This window comes from Lepus europaeus, chromosome 9 (assembly GCF_033115175.1).
Source record: "Lepus europaeus isolate LE1 chromosome 9, mLepTim1.pri, whole genome shotgun sequence".
Taxonomy (NCBI): Eukaryota; Metazoa; Chordata; class Mammalia; order Lagomorpha; family Leporidae; genus Lepus; species Lepus europaeus.
Genome location: NC_084835.1, coordinates 15,738,454 through 15,754,722, shown reverse-complemented (window position 1 = coordinate 15,754,722; position 16,269 = coordinate 15,738,454). Strand labels below are relative to the sequence as shown.

Sequence of the window (16,269 nt, the reverse complement as noted above, 5' to 3'; positions counted from 1 at the left end):
GACGTCAGTGCTGGGAGGCAGGGACTGGGCCTATCTCCCCTCTTCCCATCCCTCTTCCCACAGCCCCTGTGACATGGGTACAGTTACACTTGATTACACCAGGTACACACAGTGGGGCTCTGCAGAATGACAAGCAGAATTCCAGAGCCAAGGTCAGACATGGGCTCCTGGAGCAGCCGGGACACAGGACCAGGGAGGCTGGCAAGAGCTGCAGCCCCTCCCCACCATGCCCCCCTGCACCCTGTGTCGCCAAGCCTCCACCTCCCCACTGACAGTTCATGATGCCCGTTCACTTGTTCACTCACTCACATGCTTGGCTCCTGCTGGGTGCCAGGTCCTGGCTCAGTAATGGTTCACCCTTGGGAGACCCAGCTAGAGGTCACCTCCTCCATGAAGCCCTTCTGGATACCCAGGCCCTTGTTAGTCCCCTTTGGCCCTCTGTGGCTTTGGGAACCTCCGAAGTACTGGAAGCACACTTGGGCCACAACCTGTGAGTGGTGTGAATGCGCTGGGCCAGGCTCAGAAAGCAGACAGATGGCTAAGCAAATCATGAAACGGGGTCAAGTTCACCCAAGTGAGCTCCCTCCCTCGCTGTTGCCTGGAGTGGGCACCCTGAGTTCCTTCCCAAGACCAGAGCAACCTTGGATCCCCTTTTCTATGAATGCCATGAAAGCGTGGTGACTTGGCTGGGCGTTGGGTTTCTGCATAAACACTGGAGGGGTGCCAGGACTGCCCCTCAGTGGTGACCACTTCCAGGGCGGGGTCTACCCATGGCGTCTGAGCAGGGACAGAGCAACACAGAAGCCTGGGATGGGAGGAGACAGCTCTGTGGCTGGGCCTATGGCAGAGACAAAGGGAGCTCGAGCTGCCCAGGCAGGAGGTGGGCAGGAGGAGGTGGAGTCTGGAGTGTTCCCCCTCACCTTAGCGACATCTTCGCCTCTTTGCTCCATGTGGAGCCACCTGGGCCAGGCTGCATCATGCTGTGGGCCTTTGCACAGGGGTCCAACACCGAGAACACCTTCTCTCCTTGTCAACTTGCAGTGCCCACATCCTATCCCACCCCTGCCCTGCCCAGACTCTGTTCATTTGGGGAGTGTTTTCTGGCCCTGGCTGTCTACTGTGCAACTACTACCCAGACTCCTCAGTCTGCTCTGGACTGCTCTCAGCAGATGGGAATGCCCCAGACAGTCGTGCACTTCAGGGACAGTTTCAAGAGGCCAGCAGCCCAAAGCCTCTGGGTGACTTTGGGCAAGTCCTTCACCCCATCAGAGCCCTGGTTTCCCCCTGGAAATGGCGTAACGGCGGCCACGTCACAGCTACGTGGCTGCATGAGCCAACACTCGAAATGGGCATTGCCAGGTGCTGGCCCTCAGTTGCTGTGAGATGCTGCAGCTGTCCCTATGGACCTGGAATGCTGCCCCCAGTGTGGCTGGGCCATGGGCAGCAGTTTCTGGAGGACACGTGGGGACTCCCTGTGCCTTGGGGACACTGCCCAGCTGTGTTTCTAACAGTCTTCCCAGCCTCTGGGTCCCTGGGCTCATCCACTCAGCTCTCTGTTGCCCATGCATCCTCTGGGAAGTCTGGGGAGGCGTAATTGGCAGCCCCTTACTCAGAGTGCATCTCAGCACCTGGTATGTGTTGAGAGCAGAGCAGCGGGGCCTGGGGCTGTCCTGCCTCACCCTCTTTGTGGCCCACTGCCACCGCCACATGCAATGTCCTGGCTGCTCAGTGGGCTCTTGTCTGCCCTCTGCTCTGGGTCGCTGCTGTTGGTCCTCATGAGACACTGTGTGGCCCTGGGGTCCCATGTGCTGTTGCACCTGCCTGTTGGAGGTGTGGTTTGGGGGCAGGAGGAGGAGGTGAGTGTGCAGCCAAAGGCTGAATGGGGGATGGAGAGGAAGGCGGCCCTGTCATCAGAGGTAGGCTGTGTCTGCCCAACAGTCCCGTGGCTCATCATGGAAGACTCGGGGAGCTGTCAGTCACAAGGCAAGGGCCCAGCTCAGCATGGGATTTGCTGATCTTGCCAAGCTCAGGGCACCCAGACAGAGACAGCTGTGAGAGGCATGCAATAGGAGATGAAGGGAGTAGGGGTCATGGAGGAAGCTAGTGACCTGGGGGAGATGGGGGAGGTGGGGTGGAAGAGGCTGGAGGATGCTCTTGAACTGGTTCTGCCCACTTGCACTGGGGGACAATGCAGGTGAGACCCAGAGCCAGAGGCAGCAATGGGAGGTTGTTCTGGAAACCAGAGTACTGGGCCTCCACCACTGATCGTGGGCTCCTAGCACAGGTTTCCAACTGCCTGGAGACCCCTGCTGTAGTGCCCAGGGCTGCTCCTGTAGGGGTCTGCTACCCCCCCCCCCTTCACAAGCTGCCCCTGGGATGGGCAGTGTCGTGCCCATCCTTCCTTTGTCCCCAGGGGACTCTACTCACTGAGGGCCCCCTCCTCCAACTGGGTGTGGGGGCTTCCGTGTGGAATTCATGTCTGACAGCTCTCAGGGAGCCCAGGGCATCTCAGCCATGTGCCCGGCCTGAGGGCTTCCTAGAGAGGAAATAGCACGCACAAAGGCCCAGGGGTGGCCCAGTAGCTGTGGAAAACAGGATGGCTCAGTGTATGTAGAGAGAGGGGCAAGTGGGGGTCGCGAAGGTCTGCAGGGGATGCTGAGGGAGGTCCCAAAAGTTGGAGGAGGGACTGAGTCCTGCCCTCACGGTGATGGAGCCAGGCATGAATTGGAAATACAGGGACACTGGGGAGCCAACGGGTGGCTGGGCATAAAGAAAACCCGCCCTGGGGACAGAAGGGATGCAACAAGCCTGCTCCCCCCAGCCCTGCTCTCAGGGTGAAGGTCAGTCTTACCTGACAGGGAGGCCCCAGGGCCATCCCTGACCATGACCGCTGGCAGTCATAGGACATTGAAGGCCATGCACACAGCAGGGCCAGCCCGTGCACGAGGGGCTGGAGCCCTTCCTGGGTGCTCAGTTTCCTAGGATGCCCGAGAAAGGCCTGATGGGCCTCCCATCCACGCCTTGGCTGTTCACTTGGAAATCTCAGTAACTGGGACCCCGGAACCTGCCTTAGCCAAGGCCCCCTTCCCGCCAGCCCTCTGGCTCTCTGGGCTGCTGTCTTTGCCATCAGTCTTCCTGGCCCACTGCTGGGCACCCCTTGAACACTCAAATGGACTGCAGGCCCCAGACTGGGGCCCAAGGGCCTTGCAGAGGGACTGCGCTGTGCCACAGCTCCCAAAAGGAGCAAACGCCAGTGTGCAAAGGCCAGGACTTGCGTAGTAGAGTCAGGAAACACGGCAGCACAGACAGGCGACCCCTGAGCCCCCTGGGGGCCGTGCCCAGGCCGCCTCTGTGACTCCCAGGACTTTGTCCTCATGTGGAGGATGTCAGGCAGCGTGAAACCACGCTAGCAGGAGCTGTGTTCTTGTGGGGCCCTCTGAGAATGGCACCCAGGGGACATGCGTGTCAGGTCCCACGCAGTGTGCACTTCTGCCCTGCACGTGGTTCGGGGCCTTGTCCCTCAGGACCGCTGTGGATCATCTCTGCTGGGGTGACCATGCCGATTCTCTGACGTCACTTTTCCACGGAACCTTTCTGACGCACTCCAAGTCCTCCCTGCCCCCGCCCCCCAGGCTGCAGCCACGCAGCTCCACACCTGGCTGACCCCATACACCAGGACGTCTGGCTCGAGGCCCTGGGGTCCTCGTGTTCCCCAGTGACAATGCAGGGGGACAGGGGCAGGGGCTCTCGCAGCTCTTCTCAGACATCACTCTGCACTAGGAGCTCCCAGGGTGCCCGGAGCTCAGCGCCCACCTCGTCCTGTGCATCTGCAACCCCACAAGCTGTGGGCCTGTCCCTCCCCCACCCCCTGCCTCTGGCAGCCATCATTCGGTCTCTATGAAGTCAGCCTTTTTGGAATCCTCAAGATGTGATGTCAGGCAGCCCCGGTCTTTCCGTAGTGATCCGTGTGCAGTCAACTGGATCAAACTGTTCCACAGTGCACATACGGACCCTGGCATCCCGCTGGACCCCATTGTGCATACCATTATGATTTTTATTCATGAGAATCATGAATAAAAACCGTTTAATACAATTCAGGCAGTCAGTGTCAGGGCCCCTCCTGTTGGGCGTTTTCCCTGAATGAGGCTACACAGGGGTCACCTTTCTCCTCTGGACACCAGGGCCTGCCTCTGGGGCCGACAGGACGCCGCACACCCGCAGGAGGAAGTTCACGAGCCTCCGGCAGAGCCCCTGGCGGCCCTGGCGCGTGTCCGTGAGAGTGGCTGACGTCCCCGCCTCCCCCTCCAGTTGCCTCCCTGGGATGCTTGCTTTCTCTGCCGCTCCCGCTCCCTGGAAGCAGCTCCTGTCTTCTACATGGTCCTCACTGCTCCGGGGACTGAGGGTGGAGAGCGAGGCCACAGGGCCCTGCCTGGGGGCTGGCCTGGGAGTGGGGCACCTCCGCATCCTGCCAGGCCGGGGATTGGCCATCCTGGAGGTCCTCTCCTGGCAGGCACTTGGCTCTGTCGCCGGGTCCTTCTCGGGCTGCAGCAGTGGGGTGATGGGAAGGGCACGCTCACGGGCACTGCCCCTGCGGTCCCAACGATCAGGGAGGCGCTGGGCAACGTGATGGCTGTGAGGGGAGGGAGCAGCCTGCGGCAGGCACTTCCCCCCAACATGGCCCTTCTGCAGCACTGGGGACCAGGTGACAGCTCGGTGGCTGTGTGTCAGGGAATCTTCCTTACGGCCCAGCTCAAAGCCCAGGCCTGCCAGGTATTTTCGGACCTCAGGATCCTGGGGAGAACCCAGAGGCTCCACATCCGTTACTTCCATTTTTTCTGGCCCACTGAAGTCCCCCTGCTGGGATATCTCCCAGCACAGTATGGGGGTCATGTGGCTGTGCTGTGCCTTCCGGCCCAGCTGAAAACCCAGGCCCAACAGGCAGTCGTGGATTTCCTTTTCTTGGGGAGAACCCAGAGGCTCCTCACGCATTATCCTACTGGTTCTAGGTTCTTCCTGTCCCATGCTGAGCCACTGGTGGCCCATAGTGTCTGCCACTGTGGGTCGCTCCGCAGGGTCATAGGTCAGTAACCTCCCTAACAGGTGTTCGAGCTCCAGGCTCATATACGGTGGAACCTGGTAATACCCAGACAGGATGTTGTCCTCGAGCTGCACCCAGTTCTTCCCAACAAAGGGGAGGGATCCGGTCGTCATGGCGTATAGGACCACGCCCAGGCTCCACACATCTGCCTTATAGCCATTGAATTCTTCGTCTAGGAACTCTTCCGGGGCGCAATATTGTGGGGTCCCACAAAATGACTCTAAGTGCTGCCCCTCAGTCAGTCTGCAGCTCAGGCCAAAGTCAGTTAGTTTAATATTTAGCCCAGCATCCAAAAGGAAATTTTCCAATTTTAAGTCTCTGTGCACAACACACTTGCTGTGGCAGTAGTGCACTGCGGATAATGTCTGGTTAAACATCAGACGCGCCTCTGCCTCCAGCAGGCGGCCACGCTCTGCCACGTACTGCTCGAGGTCCCCTCCGCTCGCATAGTCCATGAAGATGTACGCGCGCTCTGCTGTGTGCTGTACCCGCAGCAGCCTGATGATGTTCGGGTGACGCATGCCCTTCATGATATCCGCTTCCACGCGCACTTGCCGGAAGCTGGAGGAGTCCTGGTCCTCTCTGGCGATGATTTTCACGGCCACCAGGGTGCCACTCTCCAGGTGGTGGGCCAGCTTCACCCGCCCGAAGCTGCCATGGCCGATGGTCCTGAGGACCTGGTATCCATCGAGGACCTCTTCCTCACTGGGGAAGGCTGCATGGCCTTCCATTGTGGGGGTGCCCGCCTCTCTGCTCTCTCTGACACTAGTAACATTAGCTAGTCACCTATGACGACAATGAAACAAACGAAAATGAACACTCGCTGTGCTAATGTTACCAGCAGAGAACATTAACTATATGAACGAGAGTAAAAACTCAGGCTACTTCCATAGGAATAAAACATGAAAAATGAGAAAGCACAAAAAATGAGGAAATCTGTTTAAAAATAAAAAACCACCAGCTACATTAACTATACTAATAAACCTAATTAGTAAGTCTAATTGTCCTATCTAAATAAATAGAATAAAAAGGGGGAAGGAAACAGAAAACGAAAATAGAATAAGAATTTGAAAATGAAAACAACAGAAAATATAAGAAGTGACAAGGAAAATAAAGTCAAAAAAGAAATAGTTGAGTAAAATAAGCACACAAGAGTAAAAAGTAAAAAGAAAGGGAGAGAATAAAATTAACAAAATAGAAAAAAAAAACAAAATAAAATAGAAAAAGGCAAAATAACAAAAATAGGAAAAAGTACAAGTAAACAAAACATCAAGAAAACAAAAAGGAAAACAGCTGGCTTGGTCCGAGTCCTACAGGTCAGCACCAAGGAGCTTCCCGGGCAAAACCGACAAGACGCTCCGCTGAGCCGGGCACTCGTACAGGCGGTGGGAGTGACAGCACACTGCCAGAGCAAGCACTGCACCAGGCACACCTGCTTATACACCATGGTGGTTTTCTCAAGATCCTTTCTACTTGAAAAAAAAAAAAAAAAAAAAAAAGGACCCCACATCTTTTTTTCCTTAGGTTTGTGATAGAGGTTGGATATTTATTTTTTGAGAAATTAAAACCTATAGGACATGGCAATGGCCACTTCTAATTTTCAAATCTTTAGTAACATGGTTTTTGAAGACCTGCTAATGTCAACACTCAATATATCCATTCTTTTTTTAATATCTGAATGATAGGTCTCAAAATGATGGCACAACTCCATTGGCATCGTGACGCTACCACAGAATGTTCTGTCACCCAAGACACCATCAGGTATGTTGTTTACATCCGTGGAGCTGAGAAGGTATCTTTTGCCATTTTCCCCTAAGTTCATCATCAGTTTGCTCATCAGAAACCCTGGAGGACAAGAGGGCAGGGGGTAGATACAGTCCCATGGATAAGGCTAAATAAGTGCAAACTGGGAAGCCCAGAGAGCTGTGCTTCAAATAGTGGGGGAGAAGTGAGACACTGCCAGACATTTCAGTCCTTTCGTGCTACGTATCGAAAGATCTTGGCCTGCTAACAATAAAGCCCAGACATTTCTTTCTCACTGTTCTGGAGGCTGGAAAGTGTAAGATCTAGGCACCAGTAGGTCCTCTATCAGGAAAGGACTCATTCTCTGCTTCTAAGAGGTTGTCTGCTTCCAAAAAATGATAAAGAAATGTGAAGGATGGCGGCCTGGTATGACCAGTTTAACCTATGTGAAATTGTTGAAAAGTTGCATTATACCCCTTAAAAATGCACAAATAGAGGTTAATAATAAACCCACAAATAGTGGGTTAACACCCTGGCCTGAAGTGCCAGCATCCCATACGGGTGCCAGTTTGAGACCTGGATGCTCCACTTCAGATCCAGCTTTCTGCTGTGGCCTGGGCTAGCAGTAGAAGATGGCCCAAGTCCTTGGGCCCCTGCACCCACGTGGGAGACCCAGAAGAAGCTCCTGGCTCCTGGCTGTGGATCGGCACAACTCCGGCTGTTGCGGCCAGTTGGGGAGTGAACCATCAGATGGAGGACCTCTCTTTCTCTCTGCCTCTCCTCTATGTAACTCTAACTTTCAAATAAATAAATAAATCTTTAGGAAAAAAATGTACAACTAGGGGCCAGCACTGTGGCGTACCAGGTAAAGCTGCTGCCTGCAAGCTGTGCGCCTGAGGCTCTCCAGGATGGACCACGTTAGGCCCCAATTCCAGTCTCAGTAGAAGTGGACATTGTAGAAGGTATCTTCAGTGACCACCATGTGAAGAAGTGGGAAATCCGTCACAGAAGGCAAAGTGGAAAATTCACACGCTGGTGGAATATACTCTTACACACAGTGTACTCTCAGAGAACCACTTGTTCAAAGGAGAAGACACAGCACAGAAACTACGTCGATGGGGCGCCCGTGTTCCAATTCAGTGCCTGGGATTGATGTCAGCTCGGACTTCCAGTTCCAGCTTCTCATCAGTGTAGCCCAATACCCCAAACTCCAGTCTGTCCTCCCCTGCCTCTGGCGGCAGGCTGCTCTCAGTTGGCTCTGCCTCACAGACAAACTTTTTTTTTTAAGATTCATTATTTTTATTTATTTGAAAATTGGAGTTACACAGATAGAGGAGAAGGAGAGAGAGAAAGAGGTCTTCCATCTGATGGTTCATTCCCCAGTTGGCCGCAATGACCAGAGCTGCTCTGATCCGAAGCCAGGAGCCAGGAGCTTCTTCTGGGTCTCCCATGCGGGTGCAAGGGCCCAAGGACTTAGGCCATCTTCTAGTGCTTTCCCAGGCCATAGCAGAGAGCTGGATTAGAGTGGAGCAGCCAGGTCTCGAACTGGCACCCATATGGGATGCCAGCGCTTCAGGCCAGGGCGTTAGCCGGCTCTGCCACAGCGCCGGCCCCACAGATAAACTTTAGGAAGGCAGTAAACCTTGTCAAGGATGCAGAAAAGCTGGGAGCCTCACACGTGGCTGCCAAGCATAAAGTGGTGCGGCAGCTTTGGGAAACAGTTCACATTTTTCAAAAGTTCTCACCAAACAACCTATGACCCAGCAATTCCGTTCCTCCGTGCCCACCTAAGAGGCTGTGCCTACACACAGGCTCTCCAGGAACACATGGGAGCACCTGGGTTCAATACCCGGCTCCAGCTCCTCATTCCAGCTCCCTGCCAAAGCAGACCCTGCCAGGCCGCAGGGGAGGCTCAAGGAGCTGGGTCCCTGCCACCCCAGGAGGAGACCTGCATGGAGTTTCTGACTCCTGACTTCAGCCTAGCTCAGCCCCAGCTGCTGCAGGCATTTGGAGAGTAAACCAGCAAATGGAAGATCTGTCTCTCTCTCTCTCTCTCTCTCTCTCTCTCTCCTCTAACCTCTAACCTCTCCCCTCTCTTCCCTCTCTCCCCTCTCTTCCCTCTGTTCTCTCTTCCCTCTGTTCTCTCTCCCCTCTCTCCCCTCTCTGTTCTCTCTCTCCCTCTCTCTCTCTCTCTCTCTCTCTCTCTCTCTCTCTCTCTCTCTCTCTCTCTCTCAACATGATCCCCCCCTCTTCATCCTTCTAGGGACTCTGGGCATGTGAAGGGCAGCTCTGGCTGACATAGAGCTGCCCCTTAGACCCTTTCCTGCCTCCAGAGTGTGCCAGGAGGAAGCGTCCAGAACATCTTTGACCCCTCTGTGACAAGCATCATCCCAACAGCAGGGGACACCCAGACAGTGCCTGCAAGCAGAAGCCACCCCAGTACAGCACAAGGCACTGCTTCCTTCTACTGTCATTATCTCCTACACGTGGCAGATGCTACCAGGTTTCCATTTACAGTGAAAATACCAAGTTCCCTTTTAAATACACACATTTAGGTTTAAAAAAAATCAACATAAAGCAGCTGACATTGTGGCATAGCGGTTAAAGCCACTGCCTGGAATGCTAGCGCCCCCTTTGGGCACTGGTTCAAATCCTGGCTGCTCCACTTCTGATCCAGCTCTCTGCTCATGGCCTGGGAAAAGCAATGGAAGATGGCCCAGGTGCTTGGGCCCCTGTACCCACGTGGAAGAGCCAGAGGAAGCTCCTGGCTCTTGGCTTCAGCCTGGCCAAGTCCCTGCAGTTACGGCCATCTGGGGAGTGAACCAGCAGATGAAAGATCCATCTGTTAATCTTTTTCTCTCCCCTCCCCTCCCTCTTTCTCCCTAACTTTCAGATAAATAAGTTGTTTTAAAAAATGAGCCTAAAGGGATGTGAGGTTCATCCTTCGAGATCAGGGAAGCATCCTCTCCCCCAGAGCCAGGTTTCCCAGCACCCCGGGTGTGCCCCTCCATGTGTACCTCTCAGCCGGCACTCAGTGCTCTTCTGACATCTGTGACGTGCCCCCCAAAGGGCCAGACACACTCTGGCCATCCCCTGGACCTCTTGGCCCCCCATGCCATGGGGAATGCTGGATGGGGTGGGGGCTAGAGTGGGTGTGTGTCATGGCTGCACCTCTGAACCAAGGGGCCTTGGGGACCATGCACCTTGGAGGTGCTTGACAAAGTCCTCCAGCTGCACCTCCTCCCCCTGCTTGATTGTGGGAGCTGCACCTGTCTGTATTGAGCAGGATGGTGGCCAAGGCCAGGATGAAAACCGTATATGGATTCTAGAACTGCCACATTGCCCCTGCGGTTACAAATGCAGTACTGCTGGCTGGGGTCACAGGGAGGGAACAAGGGTAGGGCTCCTGTGTAGGAAGGCAAGCTGCCTTCTACACCCTGAGCCTGAGCTGCTGGCTGCAGGATTTAGGGACACTGGCAGAGGGCAGGGGGTGGGCCCTGACTATCCAATCGCTTCTGGCTTTAGTGGTGAGCGGTGCTGCGCATCCCATGTTGGCGTCCTGGTTCAAGTCCAGCTCCACTTTTGGTCCCAGCTTCCTGCTAATACATATCCTGGGAGGCAGGGGGCGATAGCTCAGGTCCTCAGATCTGTGCCATCCACGGGGGAGGCTGCAGTTGAGTCCTGGCCCACTGCTAGCTGTTGCAGGCATTTGAAAAGTAAACCAGTGGATGGAAGACCTCCATATACTCTCAAATAAAATGAAAATAAACAAATGATTTTTTTAAAAGGAAAAGACAAAAAGCAAGAAAGCCTGGCCTGACTGCAGCCCAACTGTGTAAGCTGTTGAGTGGCTTCTTCCTGTGTACACAGGGTTCATGATACCACACCCCCTGTCACAGGCAGAGGCTGAAATGAGGCCCGAGAAGGACAGCCCCTGGGTGGGCATGAGAGGTGACATGGCCCTGCCCTCCTGCTCCGGGCAGTGTGTGCCAGGGATGGGAAGATGTAGGGAAGGACAGGCAGGACTTCCTAAAACTATTCTCAGTGCCTCTCAGGTTCCACTTCCTTCCTTACAGGGCTCCAAGTGGCCGAGAGCTGGGGCGGGGGAACAGCAGAGGACACCCCCCTATTCCACCAATGTCCCCACCAGTTAATGGCAGAGGTGGAGCTGGGCTGTAGGAGCCTGTGGGAGGGTGGATGTCCTGGGCGTGTGGAACCGGGTCCCGTGCTCTCCCCTAGCAGGCTCGTGGTTCACAGCTTCACCCGTTCACCTGCCACTGGGCCTTCTGCAACGAGCCAAAGCTCAGGGCCAGGAAAGGACTCTTGGATGGGTTTGGTCTGTGGAGCCCAGTGCAGGTGCCCAGTCCCACTCCATGGCCTCCTACACATTGAACAATAAGCATTTACTAGTACATGCTTATCCACAAACACTCGGGAATGGGAGGCTAAACAATGAACCTTGCACTTTAGAGCCAGCCAAAGGGATGTCACTCAGAGATCTGGAGTTTGGATGCAAATGCCTTTGCCTTTGGAGGACGCACACAAATAGGGAAAGCAAGCCTACAAGAAGCTGCAGGAGCTCAGGGCAAAAGGAGGTCAAGTGAGCACCCTGTTCCATGGAGGGGTGTGTGCCACCAGTCTTTTCCCAGGCTCTTTTTTTTTTTTTTTTTTTAATTTTTGACAGGCAGAGTGGACAGTGAGAGAGAGACAGAGAGACAGAGAGAAAGGTCTTCCTTTGCCGTTGGTTCACCCTCTAATGGCCGCCGCGGTAGCGTGCTGCGGCCGGCGCACCGCGCTGTTCCGATGGCAGGAACCAGGTGCTTCTCCTGGTCTCCCATGGGGTGCAGGGCCCAAACACTTGGGCCATCCTCCTCTGCACTCCCGGGCCACAGCAGAGAGCTGGTCCCAGGCTCTTTTGCTCAGCATCAAGAGGCCCAAGGTAAGTAGCACAGTGATGGATAGAGGAAGTCGCCACACAATGACAAGAAGTTCACGTCACTATGAAGATGGAGGAAGTCTAAAGGCAGCACGGTATAAATCTAGGCAGTGCCCTGCAAAGTACCCAAGAAGACAACAGAACTACTGGAAAAACCACAATCAGTCATCCTAGTGGTGTCCTTCAAGAAGACAAAAAATAAAATAAAATCAAGATCCATCGAGAAGTGGAGCACTTTTCTCCATCCCTCACGTTGAAGCTAAAGCACATGACTGGCTTTAGCCCAAAACAGGGCTAGCAAGGGGCCTTGAAGAGTGCCTATGGGACAGACTGACCCACGGGAATTGCAAAACAGCCGTTCCTTTTCTGACCTCAGCTCCCAGCTGGCAGTGAGCACCCCACGGGGGGCAGCACACACCAGACCTATGTGCCCTGAACTGCTGGGACGCCGTGAGTGCACGCCCATTTTGCAGAAGGTGTGGGAGTTCTCCCCTAGCACCTACCCAGATTCCTGTGCAAGACCAGTGAGGCAGTGCCTTTAGAAGAGATAGGCAAGCCGGAGCTGCAGGCGTGGGCAGGCTCCCCTGGGGACTCGCTGCTGCCCAGGTGCGTGGAGTCTGACTCCTGGGCCCCAGCCAGGGCCTTCGGTCCTCCTCCAGGTCACACCGGCGGACGCTGGCCATGGAGGACATGGGCTCTGTGCTTGCCGCTTCCTGGTCCTCGCTGTCTCAGGTGCACAGGGACCTGCTGCAGAGTGGCCAACCTGCTGGTCCTCCGGGCTGAGAGACAATGACGGCGTCACCAGCCCTGCTCCCACGAGGCAGGCCCCTCTCTCCCAGGGACGCCCACCTTCTCCTCCCCGCCTCCCCTCCTCCTGCCCCTTCCCTGGCCCGGGCCACCACTCTGCCTGGCACACGGGGGTTCCCGTGGAGTTAGGGAACCCCGGGGAGCAGGACCGCGAGAGCAGGGCTGGCGGTGTCGGGAGAAGGAGCCGCCAGCTCCTCCAGCCCGGGCCCAGCTGCTGCTCCTCCTGCAACCCGGAGTCCGTGTCCGCGTGCCCGCAACGCCGGCCCAGGTGGGCGCTGGTCCTGGGAAGCACTGGAGGGAGTAGGGCGGGACGATACCCTGTGCCTCCGCTCAGGAAGAGCAGAGAGCTGTGCCAATGCGGCCACCATGGGTGGTTGTCATTTGGGAAAAGGCAAAGCAGGCCAGGGCCCAGCACCTGCAAAAGCCTGGCCTGGCGGGGGCAAAGCAAGTGAGACCCCAGAAAAGGCAGGAATGGGCATCGGATGCTGGGCTCAGGGCTGGAGCTTTGGGTGATAGAGGTGGAACCAGCTAGGACTGAGAAGGGAGACCCGAGTCGGAGGCCCTGGGAGGCTGGAAGGGACGCAGGGCTTGGGAGCCTGGGCTGCGATCAGGTGCCCCACGCGAGTGGGATACCTGAAAGCCGCCGCGGTTGCTGGTAGCGGCACTCGGACCACGAGGCGTGCTCCCGCACCCACTCCGCGGCCACCTCCATGAGCTCCTTTATCAGTTGACACTGACCTGGGGAGGCCCACGGTGCCCTGCCCACGTGGCAGCCATTCAACAGTTGCTGGGATGGGCGGGGCTGCGGCGGGGGGGGGGGGGGGGGCGGGGGCGGGGCTGCGGCCGCAGGGCGGGACCGCTCTGGGGGCAGGGGTTCTGCCATCTCTGTGCTTAAGGATTTCCTACTCCGAAATTAAAGCAGCTGTGACACTCCTGACGCTTACGTGTGGTACGGAGGCGGGAGCTTCCCGGCCCCCCTCTAGAACTGTTGTCGGCCCCACCTCCCCTTCTTGAATAAAGCGGAGGAGGTGCTGGGCCCGGCAAACTCAGGCCCCCCACAGCCTCTCTCATTGCACCCTCTGCCTCGTAACTGAGGTCCTCAGGAGATCATCAGACTTCTGATGCTTGCTCCACTGTTGTTGAATAGCTTTATCAATCTAAAATTGACACTGGGTGTTTGGCTCAGCCGTTAAAAAGCCACTTTGGATACCCACATCCCACATGGAACTGGCTGCTTCCAGTCCTGGACACCCCCGTAGGCAGAAGGTGACAGTGCAAATACTTGGGTCCCTGCCACCCTCATGAGAGAACCAAATTGAGATGTGAGCTCTTGGCTTTGCTTGGCTATTGTAGGCTTTTGGGGGTGAACCAGTAATTAATTAATTAATTAATTTCTCTCTCTCCCTTTAAATTAAAATGGAAGTAAATAAGTAAACATTTTAAATGATAAAATAGATATACATCAAGCCAGTCATGCGTAAGATGTACGGTTTGGTAAGTAACACGTGTGCATCTGGGAAACTGCTCAGAATGGAAGCGGTGAACACACCCACCTCCCCCAGAACCTTCCTCGTGTCTCACTGTAATCCCGCGGGAAATCATGGATCTGCAGAGACCACTTTGCCCTTTCTAGAGACATCTGCAAGTGGGATCACACATCTTTAGGTTGTCTTTTTTTCTCGCAGTGTGACTGTTTGAGGCCCCTCCAAGTGGTTGCTGGTATCAACGTCACTTCTTATTGCCAGTGGGTTTCCCAGAGTGTGGATTTGCTGCCATTTGTCTATCCGGATGCTCCTCAGTTGATGGGAATTTGGTCATTTCCTCTTGCTGGCTGCCCTGAATCCTGAGAGGGACATCTGTGTCCCGGTTTGTGTGAAAGTGCGGGTTCTCATCTCACACAGGTAAATACCTAGGAGTGGGAAGTCTAGATCCTTTGATAGCTGTATGTTCAACCTCGGCAGAAACTGCCCAGCTGTGTTCCAACTGTTCACCATTCCACACTGCCACCAGCGGATTCTGACGGCTTCCGTCTCTCCACATGCTCGCCAGAACTTCGCGTGGCCCATCATTTCACCCTTACCCATCCTAAATGCTGTGCCATCTTGGTTTTCAGTTGCATTTCTCTGATATGCCATGAGGCTGAGTCTCACCCCTTCCTACAGTATTTGCAGAGTAGAAGTTTTCCATTCTCATCAAGTCATTTTCCCTAATACATTGATGTTCCTCTTTTTAAAATGATTCTTTTATAAGTTTAAATGCAGACAGGAGAGACAGAGATCTTCCATCTGCTGGTTCACTCTTCAAATAGCTGCAACAGTTGGGGCTAGGCCAGGCTGACACCAGGAGCCAGGACTTCCATCTGGGCTTCCCCTGTGAGAGTGGGGCCCCAACCGCTTGGGCCATCTTCTGCTCTCCCAGGTATATCAGTAGGGAGCTAGATCTGAAGCTGAGCAACAGGACTCAAGCCAGTACTTCGACAGAGGCTGCCAGCCTTGCAAGTAGTGGCTTAGCCGGCAGCACCAAATCATCACCCAGACATGCTCTTGGTGTTAAGTTTAGGCATCCTTTGCAGAGCACTAGGTCCTCATGGATTTCTTCTGTTTTATTTTTCTAAAACCTTCCAAGTTCTATTTTTAAATCTGTGATCCCTTCTGAGTGAAATGTTTTATAAGGAATTGTAGGTTGAGGTTTATTGTTTTAGTCTATGGCTGTTGTTAAGGTTTGGGTATGATTTGGGTCCCCAATTAATGACACAGGAAGGAAGGTGTTATGCCCAGATAAGTAGATCCCCAAGAAGCTGTCAGTGACCCGATCACACCGAAATGCAAAAGCAAGGTTTTTTATTAAAAAGATACAAGCCGCGACAGGGACCTCATCCAACCAGCCGGCGCAGCGGAGGGAGGAGGAAAGGCCCAGGTCTTTATTCAGGGACGCTATTAAAGGGAAGATATGTCAGCAAGGGCTTAGGGTGCGGGGCCTTTTGTGATTGGGCAGGGTAGGGGGGAGGTCTCTGTTTGGCTGGGGCGCAGGGAGTTACCTCATTTGGTGATCTCTACTGAGCTGCCCTTGGTCTGCTGAGCTAGCTGTCCCTGGTGAGCTTTGATATCTCTGGAATGCCTGCTTTTACAAGGACTCGGGTCTGATGTGGGAAACGGAGGCTGCTTTCTATTGTTTCAAAATAGAGTCACTTTGGCTGTTCAGTCACTTTGGCTCTTCAGAAGGCTGGCTGAAGGATGCTTTACATATCCCCAAAGCTTCACGGTTAGGACTTTTAAGGAGGCTTCTTGGTATGACTGAAGGAACGAAGTCCGTTCTGTAAATGATGCTGGGACAATGGGGTCCCCACAAGGGAAATGATCAGATCTTGACTCACAGCACACCCAATTCTAGAAACACGAGGGCCCTGAGGTCAGAAGGGAAAATTGTAGAACCTTTAGAAAAAAATAAGGAACACCATCTTTCCAAACTGGGACTTGGGATGACTTCTTAGACATGAAGCAGAAAGTTTCCCAAGCGTTAAAAATGTGAGAGATCTGACTTCATTCAGCCTGGAGATTTTGATTTCCCAGACCATCATAAGGAAAGTGGAAAGGCAAACCCCAGCGGCAGGAAGACATGGAGCATGCACAGCCCCCAGGGCGTGGATCAGGACACACAGCCAGCGAGTTCGGCCCCTCCTGCCGCC

The 16,269-nt window shown here is 54.7% G+C and overlaps 1 long non-coding RNA gene across 4 annotated transcripts in view; it reads left to right on the top strand.

Moving 5' to 3' along the window:
• Positions 1-16,269, top strand: part of LOC133766835 (uncharacterized) — a 47,304-nt gene that overhangs the window by 11,915 nt on the left and 19,120 nt on the right. For 3 of the 4 annotated variants that reach the window (XR_009866763.1, XR_009866765.1, XR_009866762.1), the window contains one exon: positions 6,784-6,859. This is a non-coding gene — a long non-coding RNA (uncharacterized LOC133766835). Of the gene's footprint in view, positions 1-6,783; positions 6,860-14,269; positions 14,486-16,269 lie in introns of all 4 variants that reach the window. The other variant, XR_009866764.1, reaches the window with a different exon arrangement.